The 10,906-nt window shown below is 44.5% G+C and overlaps 1 protein-coding gene across 2 annotated transcripts in view; it reads left to right on the top strand.

The window, feature by feature from the left end:
• Window positions 1-10,906, top strand: part of MTMR2 (myotubularin related protein 2) — a 67,057-nt gene that overhangs the window by 16,552 nt on the left and 39,599 nt on the right. The window contains exon 2 of one of the 2 annotated variants that reach the window (XM_008060138.1): window positions 6,810-6,915. The gene's annotated coding sequence lies outside the window, so the exon portion shown is untranslated. Of the gene's footprint in view, window positions 1-6,807; window positions 6,916-10,906 lie in introns of those variants that run through there. The other variant, XM_021713417.1, reaches the window with a different exon arrangement.

Raw genomic sequence — 10,906 nt, 5'->3', positions numbered from 1 at the left:
CAGGCTGGTCTCGAACCCACAGGCTCAGGCAGTCCACTCACCTCGGCCTCCCAAAGTGCTGGGATTACAGGCTGAGCCACCGAGCCCAGCCTTGATCTTGACCTTAAGCACAGAGGAGCCTTGCGGGATTTTGAGCAGGGGAACGGCTGGGCCGTTTCCCCCCTTTTGGCTGTCTGAACCATAATTAATCATGAATCATTATTCCTTTGCAGGCACTTATGTACATATTCGTGTACACGCTTGTGCTTTTTTATGTGGAAATATGTTTTCATTTCTCTTGGGTAGATGTTTAGGAATGAAGTTGTTGCATAGTGGAGTGGCTCTGTTTTTCTTGTTAAGGAGCTACTAGGCTGTTTCCAAAGCGGGTGTGCCAGCATACATTTCCATCAGCTATGTGTGTGTCAGTCGATCAGTGTCTTTGGCCACACTGGCTACTGAATGTTTCTTTGATTAAAGCCACTATGCTGGGTGTGAAGTGGCATCTCATTGCATGTGCCTGGCCTTTGGCTGGCCAGGCTTCTGAGCCTGGAACTTAGGCTAACTCAGATGACGTTTTTAACCCTTTGTCTGTTTAGTTTGAATAGACAGCTTATTATGTACCGAGTATGCCTTGAACCTTCTCAGTCCCTTTGTTTTTACTTCGTTTTCCTTTTCCTGCGCTGGTGATCTGCAAAGCCTTGAATTTTCATTCCTTAAAGGCCCAGTGCAACTTCTTCTGTTCTCTTGTTTCATCATGTTGAGCCTTTTGACACAGTTGACATTTGACCCTTGACCTATAAAAGCAGCAGTTCAAACGGCTCAGCTTAAGACATGTCTCAGCTTCCTCTATCGTAATTACTGTGTTTCCTTTGAGTTGGTCTCCTGCCCTGGCCCATACCTCTCATGGTGTTCTTGGTGTGCCTGTGTAGCCTAATGTCTCTATGGGCAGAGATCTCGAGTGCCAGGGCCATTCCGTAGCCCGGTGTTGCACGTGAAAAGGGTTTGGTAATTGTTCAGAGAATTAAAAGGAATACATGCAAATCAGCGTAAGCGTAGTGGATCAGTCTAACTGTAACTGAACACAAATGCAGACGTTCTGGAAATGACTAGATTGTCTGGAAGGAGCCAGTAAAAACAACGCAGGACTGGTTTCTTGTGGAAAATGGAGCTTCAGCGGAGGTTTTAGGTGGCAAAACTACATCTGGTTGGAAGGGAAGAGCAGTTGGAGACTAAGTTAAATGGCACTTAAAGCAGAAAGTGAGAAGAATTTGGTTCTTGTGGCCAGTAGTCAGGGACAGGTTTGCCTAGCTGGAGGGAAGGGAAGCTCCAGCTTGGGATTGGGTGTGGCAATCCTTGACACTGAAAGCTGTGACTCTGAGATTCAGTTTCAGTCAGAGGCAGCTGGATACCCGTATAAGCATCTTCATCATCGTGAACACAGATGCTAAGCAATTATTGTTGATGTGATGCTTGAAAAAAGTTATTTCCGTAAATTTGCATATATCAGCAAAAGCTGAGACTGGCACCCCTGAGTCAATTTAGGAATGAGCTGACTTGGGCTCTCCTCAGCCAAGGCTTACTAAAATAGCTAGAGAGGGAAGAGTGAGGCATATTCCGTGTGGAAGGAAGGAAGGAAGGAAGGGAGATGTGAGCTGTTTCTTCATGGGAATCATCTTGTGCCACTGGAGTGTCTGCCATGTTGGAGTCAACAGTTTTAGGAAATGCAGAGAACAGTAACAGGCAGAGTGAACATGCGGTGCTGACTCAGGGCTTCTCCGAGAAAGGCTATTATTGATGACATCATCGTATGCCTGCTTCCCGTGGGACTGTCTGGTCTGTCCTTTTAAATACTTTTTAGAACTGTGGAGCTTTCTTTGTATAGAAAGAAAATAATTTTTAGCCACCAGTTTCAAATTGGACTTCTTTTACTTCAAAATTTCAAGAGAAATTCTTTTGATAATGTTCATTTTCTGTGTTATATTCATTTTTAAACTGCGTTTACAATGCCAGGACACATGCTTCCATTGTGGGAATAAGATTTTTTTTTTTTTTTTGAGTAGGAGTCTCACTCTGTTGCCCAGACTGCAGTGCAGTGGCACGCTCATGGCCACCCCAGTGTCAACCTGATTGGCTCTGGTGATCCTTCCGCCTTAGCCTTCCAAGTAGCTGGAATTATAGGCACACACTACCATGTCTGGCTAATTTTTTGATTTATTGCAGAGACGAGGTCTTGCCAAGTTGCCCAGGCAGATCTCGACCCCCTGGACTCAGGCAATCCTCTCGCCTCGGCCTCCCAAAGTGCTGGAATTATAGGCTGGCGCCACTGCACCTGGCCATATATTTATTTTTCTAATACTTCTAACATAATACTCTCCAAGAGTTATAATTTCTTATTTTGTAGATATTAGATTACTAATTGTGGGTCTTGCCTCCCAGCTTTTGCCATCGTCATGTTACTCATGTAACTAATGTGCCTTGGGGAAAATGTGTGTGCAGTCATGGTTGTCAGAAATAATAACAAGTATACGTGGCAGGTATTCTTTTTTGAACATTCTCATGTTTTATTGTGAGGAGGTTGGAAGCAATCTTCTGTGGTAAAGACAGAATCTTGGAATAGTAAATAATAGTAAAGATATGTGAGGAGAGGAGCTTCATGTGAGTAAATGCAATAAAATGTTAAGGGACGATGATAGAAAGATGGCTAGCGTACAGTAAAGAAAGAAGTACTTATGTCTGCAGGTCGGACGGGGCAGTGGCGGCATGGCAGAGTGTGGTGGTCGTGATGGTAGGAGCACAGCAGGCTGCACCAAGAGCACAGAGGCATGCAGAGGCGGGAGTGCTCAGGAGATCTGCAGGCCATTCCAGGCTGCACCAAGAGCACAGAGGCATGCAGAGGCGGGAGTGCTCAGGAGATCTGCAGGCCATTCCCGTGGCCCGATGAGTAAGAGCCACAGCCGGTATACAGAGCCAGGGCCAGACCATGGGCAAAGAAGAGTCTTCTAATGGCTTCGGGGAAGTGGTTCCTGGGAGGGAGTGTCACTTGAGACGGAGAGGTGGGGAGAATTCTGTCGAAGATGCAGGGAGGTTGTTCACGGTGAAATGATGAGTCCACCTAAAAGTTAGGAGGAGAGTTAGGAGCTGAGGGAAGACTCGAGCAAGAGAAAGTGGTGGCGGTAATACACATACGGGACAGAGCATTGACCGGAAGTTCTGGTGTTTTGAGAGGTTCAGGTTGACAGTGATGTGTGGCCTGGCTGCAGGGGAGTCTGTGGGCCTGGGGAGTCTGAGGACCGCAGGGGTGCTGGTTACTGAAGAGGGAAGCAGACTGCAGCCTGGGTCCCAGGCCCGAACGCCTTGCCAGTTACGAGGCTCTACTCTCTGGCAGTTTATAACCTGGAGGGTGGCCGTGGGCTAACCTCCAGTGTCCTGTGGGAAGTGTCGAGTGCCGTTACAGACGGAGCCTGCGAAAGTGTGGGAGGTGGCGAGTTGGGTTCCAGCGGGGAGACCTGGGCAAGACTTCGTGAGAAGCTGGCTTTTATCTGGGTCTTTCAGAGCAGGTCGGACATTAGTAAACAGATTGGGGTAAAGGAGCACTCCGTTTTGGAATGGCACGAGGCAAGGGAGGACACGAGTTGCGCGAAATACAGAGCTTGTTTGCGGTATAGTTCATGAAAGCGAAACATGGAGAGCTTGACTTAAGATGAGCAAGGGAGAAATGGAAAAAAGCAGTGGGTGTCAGAGTGTGTTGCACCAGTAGCCATGGTGACCAGAAGCGCACAGAGCCAGCAACACGGAGGAGAAAACCAGCGGCAGAAAACAACTCGGCGTCCCAGGTGCTGACGGCCACCTTCCATCTCACTTCGCGACGACACCAGGACTGCCAGCCCTTCTGCTGGTCCCTGTGTATGTGTGTGTTTCTGCTGTAATCACAGCACTCTGTGATCTGTTCCCACCTCTGTACCTATCCAGCTCCTCAGTACTTGCCCGGAGTTTAAAGCTCTCTGTAGACTGGTCATATTGAAATTGACGTTAGTGCAGTGCGTATTCAAATGTAACATTATAGATTGTGATATCTATACATGTTCATGGATATCTGGAAAGAGAAGTTATTAATTGAAGCTGCTTTACACACTTTGCTTTCTAGAAAGACTGATTCTTTGCATCTGAGACAGCAGAGTCTCCGTTGCGGTACCTGGATCTGTTTTTTTTTTCTTTCTTAGACTTACTTTATACTCTGACTCTAAAAAGCTACTTGGTACTACACACTACAGTATTCTCTGTAAATATTATTTTTCTAGGTAATAACTATACATAATTTCAAATTATGTTGTATCGCCTGTAAGAGTTTTTTCTGTCCTCCCGGGTCAGAAAAAACTACCATATGAATATAAGGTAGCATTACACATTTGAACTTGCCCCAGATAGATTTAGGAGCTGTTTATTAATTGCTGCAACATCAGTTAGAATGGTGTTTGGCCATATAGAATAGCAAGCTCTATTAATGTGATTGTAAAAATCAAAGTTCATTTATTTTATTTATTTAAGACATTTCTATTTTTATTTTATTAATTTGATTTAATTAATATCTTGAGACGGGATCTCACTGTATTGTCCAGACTGAGTTCGACCTCCTGGACTCCAGTGATCCTCTTGTCTCAGCCTTCTGAACATCTGGGACTACCAGCATGGGCCACCGTACTCGGCTCTTAATTTTATGTAACAAGAATTGCAGAGGTAGATTGTTACTGGTTGCGCTCGTTTTGTTTGTTGTCTGGCTGCCTGTCCTTAGCAGGCCAGCATGTTTGCAAGGTGTGTTTCCACCCTTTGCGTTCCTGTTTCAGACAAGAGGAGTGGGAAGATAAGGCCTGCCCTGCGGTTTCTGCTCGCCTTCTTTGAGAAAACACAGGTTTCCGTCACCACTAGCAGACTTCACCCTCAGTCTCTTTGGCCAGAGTGATGTCACAGGGTTCTCCCAGCCACAAAGAAGACAAAGCAAGCCTCTCCTCTTGGGCTGGCACAGGCTGCCCTGCTCAGGGTCAGGGAGGACGGGGGCCCTGTTGGGAGTAGGAAATGCTGTGCCTGCAGGTAGGTTATTTTCCCGGTCCTTTTAGTGCAGGTGGCATCTAATTGATCAGAGGTTGGCTACAAAAGAAGAAGAAGAAGGAGAAGAAGACGACATTCTCAGCCTGTCACTTTTTCTTTCTTTGCATCATAAAACTTGATCATATAATTCTTATGACTACTTTTTTGTCTGTTATAGGTCCTGGATATAAACAAAGAACCACATAAACTTTGAAATAGTAAATAAAATAAAAGGATGTTTGCATTTGAAAAAATACTGTGATACATTTTTTCTGGCACATCATTTTTCATCTGTTTAAATGGAATAACTTCTTTTGGGACAGGTATTATTCACTTATCATAAGTAGTTAGTTGTTGTTCTAGACAGGTTTGTAATGAATGAGTTTATTTAAAAATTAAACATTGTTCTTAAATATTATCACAACCTCAAGATGAAGTATTCATCAAAAATCTAATGAAAAAAATTTGATTTTAACGTAAGGAAGACTTTTAATATTTTGGAAATGGAGCTTTAGAAAAACACATCTTATAAATCTGAGATTTAAGGCTCAAATCAAAGTGTCTGAGATTTTTCTGCCATTGACTTTCCTGCCTTGTTATTTTAACTTTCTTCTGCTGAGACAAGGAAGTGATAGTAATCATTTAGTTGGCAGTATATTGCTACTGTTACTTGTTTTTTGTTTTTAACTCAAGCATAATACATGTTAACGGTACACACGGACCTGAAGTAGATTTTGTGGAAAATACGAAGGGCGTAAAGACATAATTCTTGTTCTTTGGTTTGTGAGACAAAGTGTACATGCTTGAAATCAAGACAGTATGTGATGCCAGAAGTTCTAAAGGAATTTAAGAAGATGAAGGTAACTGTGATGTGTGATAACTTAGTGTCATGGAAGAAGTGGAGATTTAAGTCTTGCTTGTTGAGGTCCAAGGTGCAAAGGCAGCCTGTCTTTCCACCTCCATCAGCCCTTCTGCACACCCAGCCCTGGTGAGCTGCTTGTGTTGTAGTTGCTCAGATGTTCCGGTGCTCTGATACTTTTGTGCCTTTGCACAGTTTTTTGTGTGCTTTTGGAGTTTCTTTAGCTGTCTGTGGGCCTGACAGTTTCCTGTCCTTCAGGATCCCGTCCAGGTGTCCTCTCCTCTGTGACATCTCCCTGGGCTTCCTGGTCAGAGTTGGCTGCTTCCTTTTCTTTTCTCCCACAGCTGTATGTATGTCTGTGTCATGGTATGCGTGCGCGCGTGCACGTGTGTGTGTGCGCACTCAGCGTCATCACCACATCGTGCCTTTTATGCATGTGCCCATCTCTGGCAGAAACTTGTGAGCATCACGAACACGAGGACTGTGCCATTTTATCTCCAGAGCACAGTGCCTGTGGAGTGGTTTTGCGTTTTGGATGAATACATGGATGGCTGGATGAAAAGCAGGCATTAGCCCAGGCTGTTTTCATGAGTGCTAGGAAAGTCTGTCTGGCAGAAACTTGGGGGATAAAAACACCTGGTCCTGCAGGGATAGCGTTTGTAATGTGTCAGTACTTACAGCTAAGACTGAACTGGCAAAGTAGGACCAGTTGCAGTGCAAGTTTCTAAAAAGTATATATTAGAAAATACAGTTTATTTAGAAAGTGAATATTAGGGGGAGGAGGGAGGGGGCAGTGGGAGTTTTAATGAACAGCTGAGCTACATCGAATGTCTGAAATCGGCCTGCAAACCTCCACCTTTCAAACCTCCTGCCCTTTTGTGTCTCGTAGTGCCTCCACTTCCCACTCAGAGAACTCCACGCACACCAAGTCCGCCTCTGTTGTGTCATCAGATTCCATTTCCACTTCTGCAGACAACTTTTCTCCTGACTTGAGGGTATGTACACTGTTTTAAAGTTCTGATGAGGCACTTTCCGCTAGGTATTTGTGGCCTGTACTCTCAAGATCACCTTGGATTAAGCCAGAGATATTGATGGAGTAGTCTCCTAGAGCCTAGTCTGTAAAATAGCCCAGAAGAGGCCAGCAAGTTTGGAATGCTTACTTATTTGTAAAAGGAAAATGTTTGATTCATCTTTATGGTTGATTCCTTTTAAGTTCATTTTCAAAAGATAATGAATGAGTTTCATGGGGTGTAAAAGAATTTCATGATTACTCCCATAATAATGGCCAATAATGGCTATTTGTTGAGTACTTACTGTGTGTCGGGCATTGTTCTAAGTGTTATATGTGAATGATCTCTTGTAAAACTCCCACCAACGCTGCCACCATTTCACGGATGATCGTAACTCGTGGAGATTAAGCGACAGGGCCAAGTTCTCATGGCTAACACATCCTGTCGCCAGTGTTCCAGCCCATGCAGTCCACTGATATCAGGTGCTGGCCACTCTAACACTGTGTGATTGTTCCTGCACATCTCATCACAGTTTGAAAGCGCTTCCCTCTATTACCGAAGGTCTTGTTTCTGTGACATGAACCACAGCAGCGAGACCTTGTTGCACTTTGTACATGTCGGACTCCATGGGCTTTTCTCCAACCGCTTTCCTGTGACTGATGGTGAAAATGGGTTTCAGGTATGGTCCTGACCCTTTAATCTTTCTTTGTAATCATTTATTTGTTAAACAATGAACATTTATTTCTCATGGTTCTGGAAGCCAGGAAGTCCAGAATCAATGTGCGGGTAGGTCAGTGTCTGGTGAACCAGGTCTTCTTGTGTTCTCATGGTGGAGAGCACCTCAGAATCTTTTTGTTCCAGGAAGGGACTGCTTTCTCAGGGGGTGTACTTATGCAGTTGTGACCATTAACGAAGCTGTTTGCTGCTGAGCATATATTAAGAGTATGTGTGTCTTCTTTGTCCATCTTATTTTCAAAACAAAATTCAACAAGCGTGTGAAGACAGGATAGACGTGTCTATAAAGGCGTCTGCATGCTTGTCACCTTTTGTGAAACTATAAAATGCCAGTATGGGAATAGCATGATTATAAACACCACTAAGAATTAGAAAGTCTCACCTTTGTAATCTGGATAGAAGTTTGCTAGTTATGAGGGCGTAATGGTCTCTTAGCTATTATTCTGACGCATAGCAGCCATTCAGGGCAGGGCACTGTGAACAGTAATGGTTGTAATTCATTGTTGCCTCTCTTACTGGTTACTTTGTAACATGTATTTTATACATGCGTCCAACTTTTGCTTGTTCATTACATTAAGACAGATCTACTGAAGGCCGGGCTCTGTGGCCTAGCCTATAGTCCCAGAACTGTGGGAGTCTGAGGCGAGTGGATCGCCTGAGCCCACGGGTTCGAGACCAACCCAGGCAATTTGGTGAGCTCTCGTTTCTACAATAAATCAAATTAGTCAGGAGTGGTAGCACGCGCCTGTAGTTCCTGCTGCGTGCCAGGCTGAGGCAGAAGAATCGCTGGAGCCCAGCAGGTTGACACTGGGGTGGTAGTGAGCATGCCACTGCGCTCCAGCCTGGGCAACGGAGTGAGACTCCAACTCAGTAAATAAATAAATACATAAATGTGAAGCGGTGCGGGTTTTCTTCTGCAGGTACTGTAAAGTGCCACTTTCCTGAAAGGATGGTGTCTTAGAGGAACAGCCACATGTGAGAGCCTTTTCTGTGAGGGATTTCGTATTCAATCGAGACTCCTTGCTTCTGCCTCAGGAAAGCAGAGTGGAGGGCTGCCTGGGTGCGGCGCTAGTGGCGATCTCTTGAGCTTTCGCTTATTCAAGTGGAACTTGTTTGTATTACTTTTTTGCCTTGTCAGCCTTGTTTGCGATGGAGAAAAGTCTTATGTGGATAGAATCCAGTGGATGCGTTTCTGAAAAACGCAACACAAATCCAGGCTTTGTAAATTAAATTGGGCTTTTCTCCGTGAAGTGATTGTAGAATGCTTTCTCTTTGCTTCATTTGTTCTTCACTTGGCAGAAAAACTCACTTGAAAAACTTAAAAAGACAGAGTTCTCCTATATGGACTTTTCAGTAATGCAATTAAAAATAATTTGTTTGCCATTTAAAAAATTAGGCCTTTAAAAAACAAAACTAAAACGTATTTCTGAGTTTGCCACTTAGTGGGATTAAGAGTCTAGAGAACGTGTGTCTGGTTGTTGATTCGTCACAAAGAATATATCCCACAAAATGTAGGACTTTGAAATTCAGTCACATGGCTCTAGTTACTTATGAGTTGCAATTTGTGTGGCACTGGACTTTGATTACAGTGTGTGCCTCAGATGGTCATCATCGGAAGGTGAATTAAGTCAGGCTGTGCAGTATGTCCTTTCCTTTGTGAAGCCTGCGATATGGCAGTTACATACCAGTGTTCACAATTCAGAAGTAAATGTTAAAGTGGAATTATCTTGTCTTTTGTGTCTTTATTTTAGATGTTTTATGTACATATAGATGGTAAAGGGCTTAATAGCTCATGTTTTGTTCTTAACAATCCACCCTGTCTTGAAGTACTTAGTAGGCTTTAAATCAGGCAGATGCACTTATTTGTTCAAAATTTGTGTTACACATATTTTCTTTATGAACCAAAGGCCAGAGATAATTGGATTATTTATTAGCTGGAGAGTGTGTCCATGAATGTGTTGACATGTCCCGAAAATATGAGGGTGTGTAACGTCTCATAGAACATTTGTCGCTAGACAGTGAGCAGTGACTTGCACATGACCATTTTAACAGCCAAAGAAGAAATGATTGAAGTTAGCACTTATTCATGATGAACGCCACTGCCACCTCCCTTATCAACATCAATTCTTACAGCCTAGGAATTGCTAGGTGGGTGGCTTATGCCTGTAATCCCCACACCTTAGGAGGCCAAGGCTGGAGGACTGCTTGAACCCAGGAGTTTGAGACTAGTTGGGACAACATAGTGAGACCCTGTTCTCCACAAAGTCAAAAATTTAGCTGGTGTGAAGGTGTGTGCCTGTATCCCAGCTACTCAGGAGGCCGGGGTGGAAGGATCATCTGAGCCCAGAAAGTCGAGGCCGCGGTGGGCCATGATCGTGCCACTGGGCGACAGAGTGAAATCCCGGCTGCGAACACAAACAGAACTCACAAGGCCTCCTTCCTGTGTCCTCATGTGGCTGTCTTCTAGTGAAGATACCCGTCTGCCGAGTTGGAGGCCCACCCTCCTCACCACTGTGGCCTCACTCGGCTCAGTATGTCGGCAGCAGCCCCGTTTCCGAGGCAGGGCATGTTCCGGGCAAGGGGCGGGCAGGACTTCCACAGCTGCTTCGCTGAGGGCGCTGCCCCTAGCTGGGGCGGGGCTTTCCAGACTGTTCTTTGGGTGCGCCTGCTCTTTTGTTGTTGTTGAATCCTTGACAGCGATGTAATGTGTCCAGCTCTTGCGGATTGTGGTTTCAGCTGAAAACCAAATTGCCCCTGACTGTGTTATAAAAAGAAAGGGCTTCCCTGTGCTTGAGTTTGGATGTGCTTTCAAGTGTGTAACCAGTAAGATCTCTCCCAGATGCCAGGCTGTGGCTCCACCTGTTGGGAGTTTTGTTTGCATGGTTATTTGCCCACTCTGTGGTTAGGCAGTCAAGTTGTGTAAAGAAGAGAATACGATTCAATTGGTGCAGACAGTTTTCTTTAGAGAATTATCCAATGAAAAATAAGTTTGTTATTTCTTCTTCTGGGTTTAGTACATAAACTGTGGGGATAGTTGGTAACTTTTATAGACCCAACTTTCCCTTTCAAGCGATTATTATTTAGTGCTTAGCAGATTTCAGAAAAATTCTTTCCTGTTTTTCCACCATCTGATGATTCCATGTGAAAATTGACTCATACACATGCCAACTTCCTGTTCCAGGTTTCTGAATTTCCTTGGCCGTAACGTCCTAATTTTGTGTGGGGGGTGGGGCGGGGGATA

The sequence above is a fragment of the Carlito syrichta genome, unplaced genomic scaffold (assembly GCF_000164805.1).
Source record: "Carlito syrichta isolate Samal-C Ts95f unplaced genomic scaffold, Tarsius_syrichta-2.0.1 Scaffold304533, whole genome shotgun sequence".
Lineage (NCBI taxonomy): Eukaryota > Metazoa > Chordata > Mammalia > Primates > Tarsiidae > Carlito > Carlito syrichta.
Note: the sequence above shows the minus strand (reverse complement) of the source record. Positions and strands in the feature narration are given on the sequence as shown.